Below are 17,885 nucleotides of genomic sequence, written 5' to 3' on the forward strand. Positions count from 1 at the left end.
TTGTGAATGAAGTTCAGAAAACCGACATTTCGTTAAAATATAAAATTCGACAGAAGGAAAAAGCGATTCATTATGAAAGCATCAAAACTATTCGTATTTGCTTTCATTTGGAGTTTATTCTTGCCTTGATTGTCTTTTGTTATGGTGGATCCTAAAATGTTGTCGTTTGAAGACAGTACTATGCAGAATGTTTAAAAAGATTAATAATTTAGAACTACAAAACAACGGGAATAGATATCCAGTCATGCTATAATACATACCTTCCTTGGACAGTACGTGCGTCAACAGCCTAGACATGTGACATAAATGCCAAGATATAGTTGGCTGAAACATATCGACTTGAATGGTTCATCATTTCTAGCGGGCAATACACTAAATATGGTGAGTGGTGAAAATGGGACATTCAAAAGGATTTTTCTATTCTCAAATAGCATTGATACAATATCAAAATATTTGTACATATAAAATATCTACGTCTCGTCTCAGATAAACAGCTATGATGGAAGGGATATTTTACAAATAATTTACATGGTCCTCGTTAGTATAGTGGTCAGTATCCCCGCCTGTCACGTGGGAGACCGGGGTTCAATTTCCCGCCGGGGAGGATAAATATTTTTTTGCTGAACAAGTTTTATTCTTTTCATTAAATATGTATTTTACTTTCGTTATATCTGTACTTGTTTTTGTTATGGCATAAATGATATTTAATAATATTTGGTCTAAATAGTTTAATGTTTGCGATCACTTTGATAGATTAATGATCATGAAATATTTTTTATTCCTAACACCTGAATCACCATAGCTATATGTTCTTTTATCTTCTCGTCTGGCTACCCAAGCTTGTCAGTTTTTGTATTGGGAGGTTTTGCAGAAAAAGTGGACAAGACTCTTAAAATTTAGAACGTCTAACCATTACCTACCCGTTGAAATTGGACGTTGGAATAATATACTCATAGAAGATAGAATTTGCACATTATGTAATGTAATGGACATTGGCGACGAGTTCCATTATCTTTTTATTTACCATTTGTTTCCATAATTCAAGAGTCCAGTTGCTACACCCATATTATTATACGCGACCAAGTACTTATAAATTTAGAGAACTAATGGAGAATAAACGAATTAGTACCCTAAAGAAATTATCATATTTCATAAATATAATAACTAATGAATTCAAACGCCCTTGACTATAGACACCATCAAAACCAAACATATTTAACAAAATATTATCATTATTCACTGCACCATATACAAGTTTAACAATCTATTCGTTTATAAGAACTTGGATGCCCGTATATCTGTATTATTACATAATATATTGATGTGCGTGATTGTATGTGTTTGTATATGTGTTTGTGAATGTATTGTACTTAATGTATTTACTGTGAACCATCTTGTCACGTGTATATAACAAAATGTTTATGTGTATATTCCTCCTATGCCGCTGTGTAACGGCCCGAGTGAAAATAAAGTCTTGTCTTGTAATGTTTATGTTAGCAGCTGTTTAACTGATTAATTGATTTGTCCCTGAACGTTTTTTGTCGTGACGTTTTGTTCTCGGTGATTTCCGGACTACACGTATTTTGGCATTGTTATTATATAATAAATATACATGCATCCATGTGCTTAAAGTTTTGCTTTTTTGGAGCTGGTATAGAGGATTTTGTATGATTCTCCTGTAACAGTTTGTTTATTTTAAGTAATGAAATATGCCAGTTGCTTGACAGGCAGAACACAATGCGATTGAAAAACCCCAAACCCAGCAAAACCAAATAAAAACATAAGTAATTACCTGAAATGACTGCAAGCAAAATATCCCCTGCGCGTGCTGTAACCTCACCATGGTGCAGGGGTGTAACATTCTCTTTGAGAATGGCCAATACAGCACAAATTAAGTCTTATTCAACTTACCGTACTAGCACAAGAACAATGCTATACGACCCTGAGTTATAACCTCCATTGCATAATTATCTCCCCTTGCCGGATGTATAACCTACACCCGCGCATGGGTAGACCGTATATCCTCGTTGTTTGTGATTCTGCAGTCCTCCATTGCAGTCGTGTTCGAGTTCTGTAGTAAAAAGTTTGTCAAATTGTTTATTAATTTGTAATTTTGTTTTACTCTGTCATACGAGGTCTTTTGGGTGATTTACACAGGGGGATAATGTCTGACACGGCTTCCTCGGGCTCCAACTGGTTAGTTGTGTGTGCCGAGGGGGGTTGTCTTAAACGACTGCCCCAGTTTGATCAGCATTTGTTATGTCGGGCATGTCGTTCTTGTTGTTTTGAACGCCAGTGTCATATCTGTGTAAATTGGTCCCCCTCCACATGGGGGAAGGCTAAGAAACTGTCAAAAGACGCTGAGCGTAAGAGGATGATTAGACGTAAACGGGACGGGCGGAGGTACAGTGGCAACCTCCGGGGTCGTGCTCCATACCGATTTGCCGTCGGTCGGCAAGTCGGTGTCCAGTTCAAAGAGTTCAAAGTGGTAGGCGCAAGGGCGCCTCCTCGTCTGTTCGCATCTTCGTGGTGATACCAGTAAACCTGAAGCGCCGCTTGGCGCGGAGGGGGCGCTGTTGCTCCCTGGTTCGGCTGAAGCAGGGAAGGTTTCTTCCAGATCGGGCTCCGTTCTACCTGGGGATTTGCTTTTGCCTCCGTCGGTGGAGGCGGCGCCTGTTACGGTTGTAACGAGGGCATCAGTCAGCGGGAGTGCAGTCGTGGCAGGAACGATTGTGTCTCTCAGTTCCGACTCCCATCTTGCTGATGGGGGCAGGGTTATCGGTCCTTCGCGGCGCCGTTTGTCTCACCAGATTTCTGGTGCAGGGTTGGTCGTGGTGTCCGAGGGCGCCGTTTCGGCCAACGCGTCTTTCGGCGCTACTTCGGTGATCGAGCCACTTGGCGAAATCGCGAAGTCTCACAACGTTGTCTCGGTCACGGAGCCGGGTGGCATTGTTTCGGGTGCGACGCCAGTGGGCGTCCCTTCTGTTGTTGGGGCGCCTGTACAGCGTCATCAACTTTTAGATCGTTCGCACGTGGCTACGTCAACTGGGTTGGCTAATCCACACGTGGTACGTTGGGTTCAGAATTCGGCGCAGGATTCGTACGTGTACGAATTTCCTGACGGTCCGGTTCAACCGACACCACCAGTCCCGTTGTCTGCTTCGGCAGGGATCAGGGAAACTGCAGCTTTCTTGAGTGCGCCTATGTCTACACCGATGGTCAATCCGGACCTGTCGGATCGGGGTAGAGGTTCCAGGCGTTATCCCTCGACTGCGTGGGCGGAACCTTTCGTTCAGAGTCCGATGGTTTCGGGTCGCCCTCAGGGGCGGACTCGGGGGGACTATGTTTCTCTTTTTGAGAATTTCATGGCCTGGCTAAGGGAATCGCCTCCACCAGTCCCTCCACCGCCGGGGTTTCCAGCGAGACCGTGGTTGGACCAGTTTGCAGATTCGGCCAGTCCGCATCGTCCTGCCCATGCAGTTTCGTTTTCGTTACGGTCAGCGCATGGCGCATCGTTTGAAAATATTTCTTCTTCGGAAGAGGATTTTCCCTCCGAATCAGTGTGTGGTTCGAGGGAAGGGTCGGCACCAGGTTCGGTGCTCGATGACATTCCCAATTTGGCCGATGGTACGCCAGACGGCGATTATGATTACCAGGTGGTTCTTGGTTTTGTACGGGAACAGGTCCGACTGGTGTGCGCGGATACAATTCCGTCGGAGGAGGCTGTTCAGTCTTACAAGGGTGTTTCGTTTGGAAACCGGCCTTTAGCGACGGACGCTCCGCGGCAGGATTTCGGCTTGCCGTTAGCGCACGAGGCGCATGAATCTCTTGCGGAGATTGATGCTTTGATTGCGGGTAGCGATCGTATTTTTGGGGCGGTGTTGGAAGAGTTTCCGGCAGTGTTAGCTACTGGGAAACTGTTGTCTGCGGCGACGGTTTTGTCCACGTCTTCGTATAAGACATTGGGAGCTTCCTTCCTTTCACATCCAGCGGTCGTTTCCGCTATTGTGAAGGCAGACTGCCACCCATCTCCTAATGTCAGTGTGCCACTCACGGATTTAGAGACTTTGGAGAGGTTATCTAAACTTCTTTTTCAAGTCAATAACCATTTAGGTACGTTCATATTTGGGTTAGATAAAGCAGTCACGGGTCTTCCGCCGATGGCTAAGGGTTGTTTGTTGGCGGCTTCTAAAGCCTCCCATCACGCCGCTCAGCTTTCTGGGCGTGTTTTTGCCAACAGTCTACTTCTGCGTCGGGATCACTACCTGGCGGGACTGAGAGCGACGGGTATGGTTAAAACCTACTTTCGTAGTCGCTCAGTAAGGGAAACCTTACTTTTTGGGACCAATTTGAACTTGGTCATGGACCAAGAAGCGGCGAAATTCGTCCCTGCTGCTTAGTCCCGAACTGCTCGTAAGCGCCACGCGGCGTCTACTTTTAAGCCTCCACCTGTTAAGAAATCCCTGTGGTGTCTGAGTCGGGCGTGCAGTCGGGTAATGCCCGTGGTTCATCGAAACAGGGACGTTTTCGGGGGAAGCCGGCACGTTTTCGTGGTTCCGCTCGGGGCAAGGCGCCCAGGGGTGGGAAGCAGTCGGGATGAGGATGCGTGGACAACTGACATCTGCTTACAGACGTTCCGTTAGCAGATCTTCTTGTGGGGGGCAGATTGCGCCATTTTGTTCAAAGTTGGTGCGAACTGCCAGATCTGGACCCATGGGTTTTGTCGGTTGTCCGCAACGGATACAGAATTCCGTTTTCATCACCCCCTCCACTGACGACCTCCCCTCGGTTACCTGCAGTACCGTCTGTCGACAAACGAGTACTGGTGGAGAAGATGGTTGTCGAGTTTCTCGACAAGAAAGCCATCCAGGAGGTAGATTTGGGCACTCCGGGATTTTATTCCCATCTGTTCTTCGCCCAGAAGAAGAATGGCGAGTGGCGACCAATTCTAAACCTGAAGCCGCTGAATTCCTACGTCGTTATTCCATCTATGAAGATGGAGACGGTTCAGTCTGTTCGCGCTTTGCTTCAGGTGGGGGAATGGGCGGCGTCCGTCGATTTGAAGGACGCTTACCTGCATGTTCCAATCCATCGTGATTTTCGGAAGTACTTACGGTTCCTCTACGACGGCAGTTTCAATTTCTACCGTTCGGATTGGCCACAAGCCCTCACGTCTTTACTCGGGTAGTAAAGGCAGTGGTGGGGCGTGTACATCTGTTGGGTATACGGATGCACAATTACCTTGATGATTAGTTAATTCCAGCGGCGTCACGTCTCGTGGGCGTGGAGTTCGTGATCGACATGATTCTCCGATTGGGGTTTATTCCCAATTGGGTCAAGTCGGAATTAGTGCCAACGCAGGTTTTCACTTATCTCGGGGTGGTTTTCAACCTTGTGGAGGTGTCCTTCCGACGGATTCGCGACTTCACAATTTCACGACGTTGGCGCAACGTCTTCTGGTGGAGCAAAGTGCGTCGGTGCGCACGCTCCATGTGTTGATAGGCCATCTCGAATCGCTGGCGGCGCTGAATGTGCGGTTCAGACGGTTCAAGAGACCGCTTCAATGGCATTTGTCCGAGTGTGGGATGGTCTCAGCTGGGATTTGGTGATACCATTTGGGACTTGGTTCATTCTTCCGATCCAAGAGTGTCTAGTGGACAAGTGTATGTCCCAGGCCATTCCTTTACACCCACTTTCTCCAGAGTTGGTCCTGTTTACCGATGCTTCCCTCGAGGGGTTCGGTGCACACCTGTTGGAGATGGAAGCAGTGGGGGCGACCAGGAGACATTACGAAGAATGCTTTGTCGAGATGGATTGCTGCAACCATCAAACTGGCATATGAGAAGGCGGGTGATCATGTTCTGCGGAATTTCTCCGTTCGACCTCATGAGATTCGGGCGATTTCTGCTTCCCTTAATTTCCATGATTCTTTGGACATTTTCAAGGTCATAAGTGCGGGGTTTTGGAAAGGTCGACACACGTTTGACCGGTTTTATTTCCTTGATATGGCTGTTGGTCCGGACGGAACTCGGCGGATTCAATCAGTCATTGCAGGGCAGCAAGTCATTTCGGTGCGCAGGGCCACGAGTAGGGGGCGACCCTTATTTCGTCCGGTCGCTAGCGGCAGTCTTTCTGGGAGATAGTTCTCCACCTGTTTGGAGAGTGGAGGGTGGCGGGGGGGGGGGGGGGATGGTTGACTATCTGGGGCAGTCGAGTGTCTTTTACCATTACTTGGTGTGCGGGTTTCCTCACCTTGTTAACTTGGTTTACTTTTAATTGGGGTTGTAGTTCTTCAATTTAAAAGTCACTTTGACATTTTATACCTCGTATGAAATGGGTTGCTTTTTCACTGTATCATTACTTGAGACGAACACTACTGGTTGAATGGGTAAGTCCTTGTTTTCTCACCTCCTCCCTTTAATGTTAAATTCTCGTGCTTTAACGGTGTTATATCACGTCTGTTATAGCATTGTTGTTGTGCTAGTACGGTAAGTTGAATAAGACTATTAGAAAATTTGTTTCTAATTTTCATTATTATTCATACTTACCTAGTACTAGCACAACAACCGTTACCTCCCACCCGCCCCGAGGGAGGTCTTTTTCGATTCAGTCATTCCGGACTTTGAATCGATAACGAGGATATACGGTCTACCCATCCACGGGTGTAGGTTACACATCCTGCAAGGGGAGATAATCCTGCAGTGGAGGTTATAAGACAAATCCTTTTCGGCGGCTTTACCAAGACAAAGTACTTGTGATTTCTCAATATTTACTTTTGCACCCGTAGCAAGACAAAACTAATTGACAGTGTGAAAAACCACCTCAACAGACTGAGCATCTTGTACAGTGATAGTAGTATCATCAGCATGCTGAAATAATAAAGAAATACATTCATTGTTTAATTTTATTCCATTAATTTGTTGTTGACTTTTTAACAAGCTATTTAAAGGTTCAGCAACAATTACATAGAGCATCATCGAAATCGGACATTCCTGTCTAACACCTCTAGTAACAGGAAAGAAAGGCGTTAAATGACCATTCATTTTAACACTACCCGGAACGCAACACGTTTGTTCAGGAGAAATAATAGATGACATAGCTAATTTTAAACGATTTGCAAGAACTTTAGATATAATTTTATAATCAACATTTAAAAGACTTATTGGCCTAAAGTTTTTAAGATTAGTTTTATCCCCTTTTTTCTTATAAAAAAGACTGATAATTCCTTTTTTCATACTAAGTGATAAATGTTCTTCATTTTTAATTAACATAACAATTTTATGAAATAAAGATTTTAATTTCTCCCAAAATGTAAGATAAAACTCAACAGTAAGGCCATCCATACCTGGTGATTTATTCCTATTCATACCTTTCAATGCTTTTGTTAATTCTTCAATCGATATATCATTATTACAAGTTTCACTTTCAAATTCAGTTATTCTATTCGAAATTAAATTTAAAACTTCTTCTTTAACTACATCTATATCTTCTTTGGTATATAATTTAGAATAAAAGTCATGTGCACATGCAAGTATGTCTTCTGTTTTCCTAGATAATCCATTAATTGTATTAAGTTCTTTAATTGAATTTGATTCTTGTTTTGATTTCTCTAAATAAAGAAAAAACGTTGTATTTTTATCAGACTCAAAATTCCACTGCACTTTAGATCTTAAAATAGCACCATTACATTTAGATTGTTCTATTAACTTTAAATCCTCTTGTAAAATGTGTAAATATGTTAAATCATGTTTTTTATTTGAAGCTAATTTAGAATATTCCCGTTTTAAAGCATTTTGAATAAAATAATATTTTTCATTTTCTAATTTACGTATATTTATAGCAAAATATGTTGCACATTTTTTTCATTTGAAATTTTTAATTATCCCACCATACAAGAGGCTCTGTCTGAAACAAAGGACAGTTACAAGCATTATCTATAACATCAGAAATCGCATTACAAAAAAGTTCATCATTCAATAACTCATTATTGAAAATCCAAATACCTTGACCCCTCTCGACACGACAAAAATCAAGCTTAAGCGACACAAAATTATGATCACTAAAGGTGGTGTAAGATATATATGAATTGACAACAAAATGTAAAATATTTCTAGAAAGTAAAATGAAATCTATCCTAGATTGTTTTAGGACAATTTGTGTCCTACTAAACTCTCTTTCCAGGATTTCTATAACGCCAAATATGTACTAGGTTAAAATCACAAAGAATAGATTGTAATACAGTACTACTTTTCAAACTAAAAGTCGTATTATTAATTCCAAGATCTAAAGAAGGATCAAATATGTCATTAAAGTCTCCAGCTATTATAGTATTTTTTGAATCTATAAAATTACTTAATACTTTGAAAAAAACTAACTTTTTCATCAATATTATTTGGCGCATACACATTAATAAAACTATATATATCATTATCAATGCTTACATTAATTTTTAAAATTCTGCCTTTAGTGTCACAACTATTAAAAGTAAAATCATATGGACATTCTAACGATATCAGTATTGCCATACCCCTTCTATTTTTATAAGGACAGTTATTATAAAATATTTTCCCATTCCATAAGTGTTTATACATTTCAATAAAATTATCATCCGAAAACGTTTGCTGTAGAAAAATAATATTACCATGTCTACTTTTAATAGCTGCAAACACTGAATTTAATTTAAAAACATCCCTCAATCCGTTTACATTTAAAGACAATAACAGCATTGTAACGAGAATGAATGAATGAATGAATGAATGAATGTTTAACGACACCCCAGCACGAAAAATACATCGGCTATTGGGTGTCAAACTATGATAATGGAAACATATAAGGTGAAGATCAACATCAATAGAAAAATTCAAGATATAAATAAAAACAGTGTAAAGAACTGTGCAAAAATACAAATATCAGACAGATACTGACTTTTATTCTAAACTTCAATTTGTGCTGTATTGGCCATTCTCGAAGAGAATGTTACACCCCTGCACCACGGTGAGGTTACAGCACGCGCAGGGGTGTAACGAGAAATAAGTACATTAAATAAGCCATTGTTAATTCTTATCCACACTCGCACAATCACTCATTCGTCTCTCTTTCAAACTCTCTTACACACCTTTTGCACGCGCGGCTTGTCTCTTTTGTTTTCTTGTTGACACAATACTCCAAATTGACTCATCTGCAGGGAGCTTGACCAACCGTGACCGAAGCAACGACTTTCTTTGTTGAGAATTGTCAATTTCTTTTGCTGTAGTATCAGCGTCCTTGTTGTCACTACTGCCACTCAATCAATCTTGTTGTGCTGCTTGTCCAAGTTCGAAACTGGTGTTTTACCTTTAAAATCAGCAATATGTTTTTCCTGCGTAGCCTTTTCAAATTTCACTTGGCTTTCAGGCACGTCTTCATTCATTACATCATTTTCACTGTCACTTTCATCAAACCACCTAATCTCACCTCCAACGCCTTAACCACTCGGCCATCACAGCTTGTGTATGGAACTCAGAAAACCGACATTTCGTTAAAAGTTTAAAGGAATAAGCGATTCATTATGAAAGCATCAAAAGTATTCTGAGTATCTGCTTTCGTTTGGGGTTTATTCTTGCCTTGATTTTCTTTTGTTACGGTGGATCCTAAAATATTGTCGTTTGAAGACAGTACTATGAAGAATGTATAAAAAGATTAACAGTTTAGAACTACAAAACAACGGGAATAGATATCCAGTCATGCTGTGACACATACCTTCCTTGGACAGGACGTGTATTTCACCCTAGTCATGTGACATAAATGCAAGGATATAGTTGGCTGAAATATATTGACTTCGCTGGTTCAGCATTTTTGGCGGGTAATAAAGTAAAGGCGGTGACTGGTGAAAATGGGACATTCAAAACGATTTTTCTATTCCCAAATAGCATTGATACATTATCAAAATATTTGTATAAATATAAAATATCTACATCTTGTCTCAGATAAACAACTATGATGGAAGGTTTATTTTACAAATAGATTACGTGGTCCTCGGTAGTATAGTGGTCAGTATCCCCGCCTGTCACGCGGGAGACCGGGGTTCAATTCCCCGCCGGGGAGGATAAATATTTCATAAAGTTGTGATGTCGATTGAAAATGAAGAACAGTTATCAAGAAGTATGAAAAAGGGAGTAATTAGTCTTTTTTATAAGAAAAAAGGAGATAAAACAGATCTTAAAATTTTTAGACCAATAAGTCTTTTGAATGTTGATTATAAAATTATTTCAAGAGTTTTAGCTAATCGACTGAAACAAGTTATGTCATCGATTATTTCCCCTGAACAAACTTGTTGTGTTCCAGGAAGGGATATTGCAGATAATATTATGTCGGTGCGAGATGTTATAGATTTAGTTGAGTTAAATAAGGATGAAGGTTTTATTGTTAAAATTGACCAAGAAAAAGCTTTTGATAGAGTTTCACACAGCTTTATAGTAAAAGTTTTAAATAAATTTAATTTTGGAAATAAATTTATACCATGGATTAAAGTACTTAATAATGATATAAAAAGTTGTGTAAAAATTAATGGACATTTAACATCTTTCTTTTCTATAACTAGAGGAGTTAGGGCAAGGGTGTCCAATTTCTATGATGCTTTACGTTATTATAGCAGAACCTTTAAATAGTTTAATTAAGAATAGACATAGTAATGATGGAATTAGAATAGCAAATGAATTTAATTCTTTATTATTTCAGCATGCTGATGATACTACTATTACAGTTAGAGAGACACAGTCTGTTGAGGCTGTTTTTAACACTGTTAATATTTTTTGTCTTGCTACTGGTGCAAAGGTCAATACTGATAAGTCAGAAGTACTCTGTATTGGCAAGGCTACGTCTAAGGATTTATCTTTTAATATTCCTGTGTCTATTAATAAAGATTGTTTTAAAATTCTTGGTATATATTTAGGCCCAAACAAGAAATTATGTGAAAGATTGAATTGGAAAAATAAAATAGATAAATTAAATGCTTTAATTAGTCTTTGGGGTAAAAGAAAGCTTACTTTAAATGGAAAAGCTACGGTGTGGAAAACTATTTTATCTTCTAGATTGTGGTATATGATAAGTACTATTCATGTTCCTAAATGGGTAGAAAAATAAATTCAGACTTTGTTTTGTAAGTTTATGTGGAACGGTAAAATACCATTAATAAAATATTCTACAATTATTGGGAATACAATTTTGGGTGGATTAAATATACAAGATGTTTCTTTTAAAAAGGTTGCTTTTCGTGTTAAGATGCTGAAAAAATATTTTGATCATGATTTTAAAGCTGTTTGGAAACATACAATGTCTGAATTTCTTAAAAAATATATGAATATGAATTTATCTTATAACATTCTCAGTATAGTTTTTAATGAACATTCTCTAGTAGCTATTAATCCTTTTTATGCTGAGGTGTTGTCAGCATAGTCACTAAAGGTGAAAGTCATTTTGCTATGGATTTAGGTGAAATATTATCTCAGCCACTTTTTGATAATCCTTATATTAAGTATAAAGATAAATTGTTACTATTTAGTTCTTTTATTGAAAGTGATATAGTCACTGTGGCTGATATTGTTTATGAAGTTATACCAGGTTTTTTCCCTGTTTCTGCTGTTGTAGAAATTATTCAGAAAAAATGTCCTGATGTAACTAAAGCCAATATTTCTTCTGCTTATAATGTTATCTTAAACTCACTTCCAGGTGAATGGAAAACAGTTATTAATAGTGAGAATAAAAATGTTTCTTTAGTAAAAGATTTATTTTTGATTTACAATAATGAAATAATAAATTCAAGTAAATTCACTGTTAAATTAATATATTCTTTTTCAAGTGCTCAAAATTTCAAATTACCTACATGTTTAGAAAAATGGAAGGATTTAAGTTTTAATGTATCATGGAAGCCAATTTGGAAATCCATTCATTATTGTGATAAATCTCCCGAATTCATTTATTTGGATTTTAAAATAGCGCATCATATTTTTTTTTACATATTGTAAATTGTATAAATATGGTAAAGTTTTGTCCAGTCAGTGTCCAGTTTGCATGAAAGATGATGAAGATTTGTGTCATTTGTTTTTATATTGTGATGAATTGTATGACTTAATATCAATCTTTCATGAAATATGTATTGTAATATTTCAGAAAACAGGTTTTTCTTTACAACAGCTAAAAATATTATTACTATTTGGTTGTTATGTTCGAATACAAAATTGTCCATATGATTTCCTAAACATTATCTTGTCAATTTATAGAATATCAGTTTTTTAAAAGACGTGTAATAGCTGAATCAAGAGGGTCAAATATCAATATTGTTAGATTGTTTAAGCACTACGTGCGTCAGTTCTTTGAATTACTTCTTAATAAATATCGTTTTCAAAATAAACTTCCTGTTTTTACTAACAAATATATTAAGGATAATAGGTTCCTTGACTTGAATAATGATGTATAAATCTTTAAATATCCTCTTAATATGTAGTATTAGCAGTCAATATTCCTCAAGATTTTATAAGAAATCTATAAAGTTTTAAATAATTATACAAGTGTGCTTGGTGTGAGTCAGTGAGTGGTTGTTTGTGTGTGTGTGTGTTTTTATTTATTTTTTATTATATACATATTGTATTTATTTATGTATTATGTTGATATTGTAAATAAAAAGATAAAAAAAAAAAAAAGTATCCCCGCCTGTCACGCGGGAGACCGGGGTTCAATTCCCCGCCGGGGAGGATAAATATTTTTTGTTGAACAAGTTTTATTCTTTTCATTATATATGTATTTTACTTTCGTTATATCTGTACTTGTTTTTGTTACGGCATAAATGATATTTAATATTATTTGGTATCAATATTTTAATGTTTGCGATCACTTTGATAGATTAATGATCATGAAATATTTTTTATTCCTAACACCTGAATTACCGTAGCTATATTCTCTTTTATCTTCTCGGCTGGCTACCCAAGCTTGTCGGTTTTTGTATTGGGAGCTTTTGTCATGTTTATGTTAGCAGCTGTTTAACTGATTAATTGATTTGTCCCTGAACGTTTTTTGTCGTGACGTTTTGCTCTCGGTGATTTCCGGACTACAAGTATTTTGGGATTGTTATTATATAATAAATATACATGCATCCATGTGTTTAAGGTTTTGCTTTTTGGGAGCTTGTATAGAGGATTTTGTATGATTCTCCTGTAACAATTTGTTTATTTTAAGTAATAAAATATGCCAGTTGCTTGACAGGTAGAACACAATGGGATTGAAAAAACCCAATGCAAAAGGAAACAAAACCAAAAACATGTGTAATATTAAATGTGACGAAAAAGGATTCAAGTTAGATATACGTTTAATTACCTGAAATGACTGCAAGCAAAATAGTAATAAAAAAATACGCTGTGAGTAGGGTTCGAACCTACGCGGGAAGATCCCATTGGATTTCAAGTCCAACGCCTTAACCACTCGGCCATCACAGCTTCTGTATGGAATTCAGAAAAACCGACAATTGGTTAAAATACAAAATTCGACAAGGAAAATCCGAAAAAGCGATTCATTTATGAAAGCATCAAAACTATTCTGAGTATCTTCTTTCATTTGGAGTTTATTCTTGCCTTGATTTTCTTTTGTTACGGTGGATCGTAAAATGTTGTCGTTTGAAGATAGTACTATAAAGAATGTTTTAAAAGATTCACGATTTAAAACTACAAAACCACGGAAATAGATATCCGCGATAATCCGGCCATGCTATAACACATACCTTCCTTGGATTGTACGTGGATTTGCACTCATGTTACATAAAATAAATGAATGAATGTTTAACGACACCCCAGCACGAAAAATACATCGGCCACTGGGTGTCAAACTATGGTAATGCAAACAAATACGATGATGATCAACATCAATATAAAAATTCAAGATTTCAACAAAAACAATGTAAAGAACTGTACAAAAATACAAACATCACAGATAGACACTGACTTTTACTAAAAAATTCAATTTGTGCTGTTTTGGCCATTCTCAAAGAGAATTTTACACCCCTGCGCCACGGTACAGCACACGCAGGGGTCATGTGACATAAATGCAAGGACATAGTTGGCCGAAACATTCCATTCCAATATTTATTTACATGCTCATATACCACTAAGGTTTCAAGCATGTCTGTCACGGGCCCATCCTCTGGATAGCCAGCAGGAGTGGTCCGGGACAGATGGCCGAAACATATCGACTTGAATGCTCCACAATTGTTAGCCGGTAATATAGTAAAGAGGGTGAATGATGAAAATGGGGCATTCAAAACAAGGATTTTGTTTTTTCTATTCTCATATATATATATTTTATTTTATTTCAAACACACAAACTGCTTGATTCTGCTGCTGTATGTGATACGAGTCATTGGTGATCTTGAGTGGGTTTTTTTGGAAGTTATTGCACAGTGTTTTCACAGTTTTGCACCAGGCTAACCTTTGTCCCAAAGATAAGGGTGTTAAAATAGTTCGGATCATCATATCCACGATTGGAGCAAACAGTGTTGAATAAACGTCTTAGAACCACATCACAGACTTGTTGTATTGCACAAGATCAAAAGTACAACCTGTGTTACATATGTATGTATGTGTGTGTGTGTGTATATATATATATATAGATATAAATATAGAATATCTACGTCTTGTCTCAAATAAACAGCTATGATGGAAGGGCTATTTTACAAATAATTTACGTGATCCTCGGTAGTATAGTGGTCAGTATCCCCGCCTGTCACGCGGGAGACCGGGGTTCAATTCCCCGCCGGGGAGGATAAATAATTTTGCTGAATAATGTTCCATTCTTTTCATCATATGCGTGTTTTACTTTCGTTATGTCTGTACTTCTTTTGTTATGGCATAAATGATAATTAATCACATTTAGTCTCAATATTTTAATGTTTGCCATTACTTTCATAGATTTATAAACATGAAATATTTGTTTTGTGATTCCTAACACCTTAATTATTGTAGCTGTATGTTTGTTTTATCTTCTCGTCTGGGTAGACCTACCCAAGTTTGTCTGTTTTTGTATTGGGTGCTTTTGCTTTTGTCGTGTTTATATTAGCATCTGTTTGACTGATTAATTGATTTGTCCATGGACGTTTTTGTACCGTGCCGTTTTGTTCTCGGTGATTTCCGGACCACTAGTATTTTGGGATTGTTATTATACAATAAACATACATGCATCCACGTGTTTAAGGTTTTGCTTGTTGGAGCTGGTAATGCCAAGATATAGTTGGCCGAGTGGTGATGGTGAGTGGTGAAAATGGGACATTCAAAAGGTTTGTCTTTTTTATTCTCAAATAGCATTGATACAATATCAAAATATTTGTACATAAAATATCTACGTCTCGTCTCAGATAAACAGCTATGATGGAAGGGCTATTTTACAAATAATTTACGTGGTCCTCGGTAGTATAGTGGTCAGTATCCCCGCCTGTCACGCGGGAGACCGGGGTTCAATTCCCCGCCGGGGAGGATAAACATTTTTGTTGATCAAGTTTTATTCTTTTCATCATATGCGTGTTTTACTTTCGATATATCTGTACTTCTTTTTGTTAAGGCATAAATGATATTTAATAATATTTGGTCTCAATATTTGAATGTTTGCGATCACTTTGATAGATAGAATGAATGAATGAATGTTTAACGACACCCCAGCACGAAAAATACATCGGCTATTTAGAGTCAAGCTATGGTAAATGGAAAAACTAAAGTGATGATCAACATCAATATAAAAATTCAACAGGTAAATAAAAACACAGTGTAAAGGACTGTGTAAAAATACAAATATCACAGATAGATATAATTAAAATATAGAATAATTCAGAATACTTTGATAGAAATGAAATATTTTTTTTATTATTCATAATACCTGAATTACCTTAGGTATATGTTCTTTTATGGTCTTTCCTGGGTACCCAAGCTTGTCTGCTTTTGTACTGGGAGCTTTTGCTTTTGTCATGTTTATGTTAGCAGCTGTTTGACTGATTCATTGATTTGTCCTGAACCTGTTTTTGTCGTGACGGGTTGTTCTCAGTGATTTCCGGACCACAAGTATTTTGGCATTGTTATGATATAATAAATATACATGGATCCACGTGTTTAAGTTTTTGCGTTTTGGGGCTTGTATAGAGGATTTTGTATGATTCTCCTGTAACAATTTGTTTATGTTAAGTAATAAAATATGCCAGTTGCTTGACAGGTAGAACACAATGGGATTGAAAAACCCCCAATGCAAAAGCAAACAAAACCAAAAACATATGTAATATTAAATGTGACGAAAAAGGATTAAAGTTAGATAAAGGGTTAGATATACGTGTAATTACCTGAAATGACTGCAAGCAAAATAGTAAATATAAAATACGCTGTGAGTAGGGTTCGAACCTACGCGGGAAGATCCCATTGGATTTCAAGTCCAACGCCTTAACCACTCGGCCATCACAGCTTGTTTATCAAGCTTTGAAAACAAACATTCGGTTAAAATACAAAATTAGACAGAAGGAAAATCCGAAAAAGCGATTCATTGTGAAAGCATCAAAACTATTCTGAGTATCTACTTTCATGTGGTTCATTTTTGCCTTGATTATCTTTTGTTACGGTGAATCCTAAAATGTCGTTTGAAGAAGAAGTTTGTTTTATTTAACGACGCCACAAGAGCACATTGATTTTTTATTTTATCATCGGCTATTGGACGTCAAACATATGGTCATTCTGACAGGTTTTTTTTAGAGGAAACCCGCTGTCGCCACATAGGCTAGTCTTTTACGACAGATTGGAGGAAAGCAATTATTATTCCTATTCCCAAGCTTGGTAAGGATCCAACTAATCCTACTAGTTATCGCCCTATCGCTTTGACAAGCTGCATTTGTAAAACCATGGAACGCATGATCAATCGTAGACTTGTCTGGTATCTTGAATCTCACAAATTGCTTACTAACGTGCAATGTGGGTTCAGATCTAGACGTAGCACGGTTGATCATATTGTTAGATTTGAAACGTTTTGTAGGGAAGCTTTCATCCATAATCAGCACTTGGTTTCAGTGGTTTTTGATTTGGAGAAAGCTTACGATACCACGTGGAAGTATGGGATTTTAAACGATCTCCATGGCATGGGCCTTAGAGGTCGCCTTCCTGTTTTTATATCTCAATTTTTAAGAGATAGATCTTTTAAAGTCCGGGTGGGGTCGACTGTGTCCGACATTCATCCACAGGAAATGGGTGTACCTCAAGGTAGTATCCTGCCTGTAACTTTATTTTCTGTGAAAATTAACAGCATCACCCAGTGTTTAACACCTGGTGTTGTGTGCTCGTTATATGTCGATGATTTTCAGATTTGCTATAGATCGTCCAATATGAGTATCATTGAACGTAAGTTGCAGCTTTGTTTGAATAAACTTCATCAATGGGCAACTGACAATGGCTTTAGATTCTCAAAGACAAAAACGGTTTGTATGCACATCTGCCAGAAAAGAGGTCTCCACTTAGATCCACAGTTGTTTCTGGACAAAAATCCAATTCCAGTTGTGGAGGAGACTAAATTTCTGGGGGTTATATTTGACAAGAAGCTATCTTTTGTGCCCCATCTTAAATATGTTAAAAAGAAGGGCTTGAAAGCTCTCAATAAGTTATTGGTAATACGGAATGGCGAGCAGACCGCAAGGTTATGCTCCGTCTGTATAGATCTCTAATTAGATCAAAACTTGATTATGGATGCATTGTGTATGGGTCGGCACGCAAGTCTTACTTGCAGATGCTAGATCCGATACACAATTAGGGACTTAGGCTTTGTCTTGGTGCATTTAGAACATCTCCTGTAGAGAGCTTGTACGATGACGCACACGAACCTTGTTTGGGTGTTAGACGTGCCAA

The 17,885-nt window shown here is 38.0% G+C and overlaps 5 non-coding genes across 5 annotated transcripts; 3 read left to right on the plus strand and 2 right to left on the minus strand.

Moving 5' to 3' along the window:
* The first annotated feature begins 10,011 nt into the window (after window positions 1-10,011).
* Trnad-guc lies at window positions 10,012-10,083 on the plus strand. Its single transcript has one exon. It is a non-coding gene; the product is annotated as a tRNA-Asp (tRNA).
* Window positions 10,084-13,384: 3,301 nt separating this feature from the next.
* Window positions 13,385-13,466, minus strand: Trnas-uga. The gene has a single exon. It is a non-coding gene; the product is annotated as a tRNA-Ser (tRNA).
* Window positions 13,467-14,711: 1,245 nt separating this feature from the next.
* Window positions 14,712-14,783, plus strand: Trnad-guc. Its single transcript has one exon. It is a non-coding gene; the product is annotated as a tRNA-Asp (tRNA).
* Window positions 14,784-15,419: 636 nt separating this feature from the next.
* On the plus strand, window positions 15,420-15,491 carry Trnad-guc. Its single transcript has one exon. It is a non-coding gene; the product is annotated as a tRNA-Asp (tRNA).
* An 888-nt stretch (window positions 15,492-16,379) lies between these two features.
* Trnas-uga lies at window positions 16,380-16,461 on the minus strand. Its single transcript has one exon. It is a non-coding gene; the product is annotated as a tRNA-Ser (tRNA).
* Between the last annotated feature and the right edge of the window lie 1,424 nt (window positions 16,462-17,885).

This window comes from Gigantopelta aegis, chromosome 1 (genome assembly GCF_016097555.1).
Source record: "Gigantopelta aegis isolate Gae_Host chromosome 1, Gae_host_genome, whole genome shotgun sequence".
Taxonomy (NCBI): Eukaryota; Metazoa; Mollusca; class Gastropoda; order Neomphalida; family Peltospiridae; genus Gigantopelta; species Gigantopelta aegis.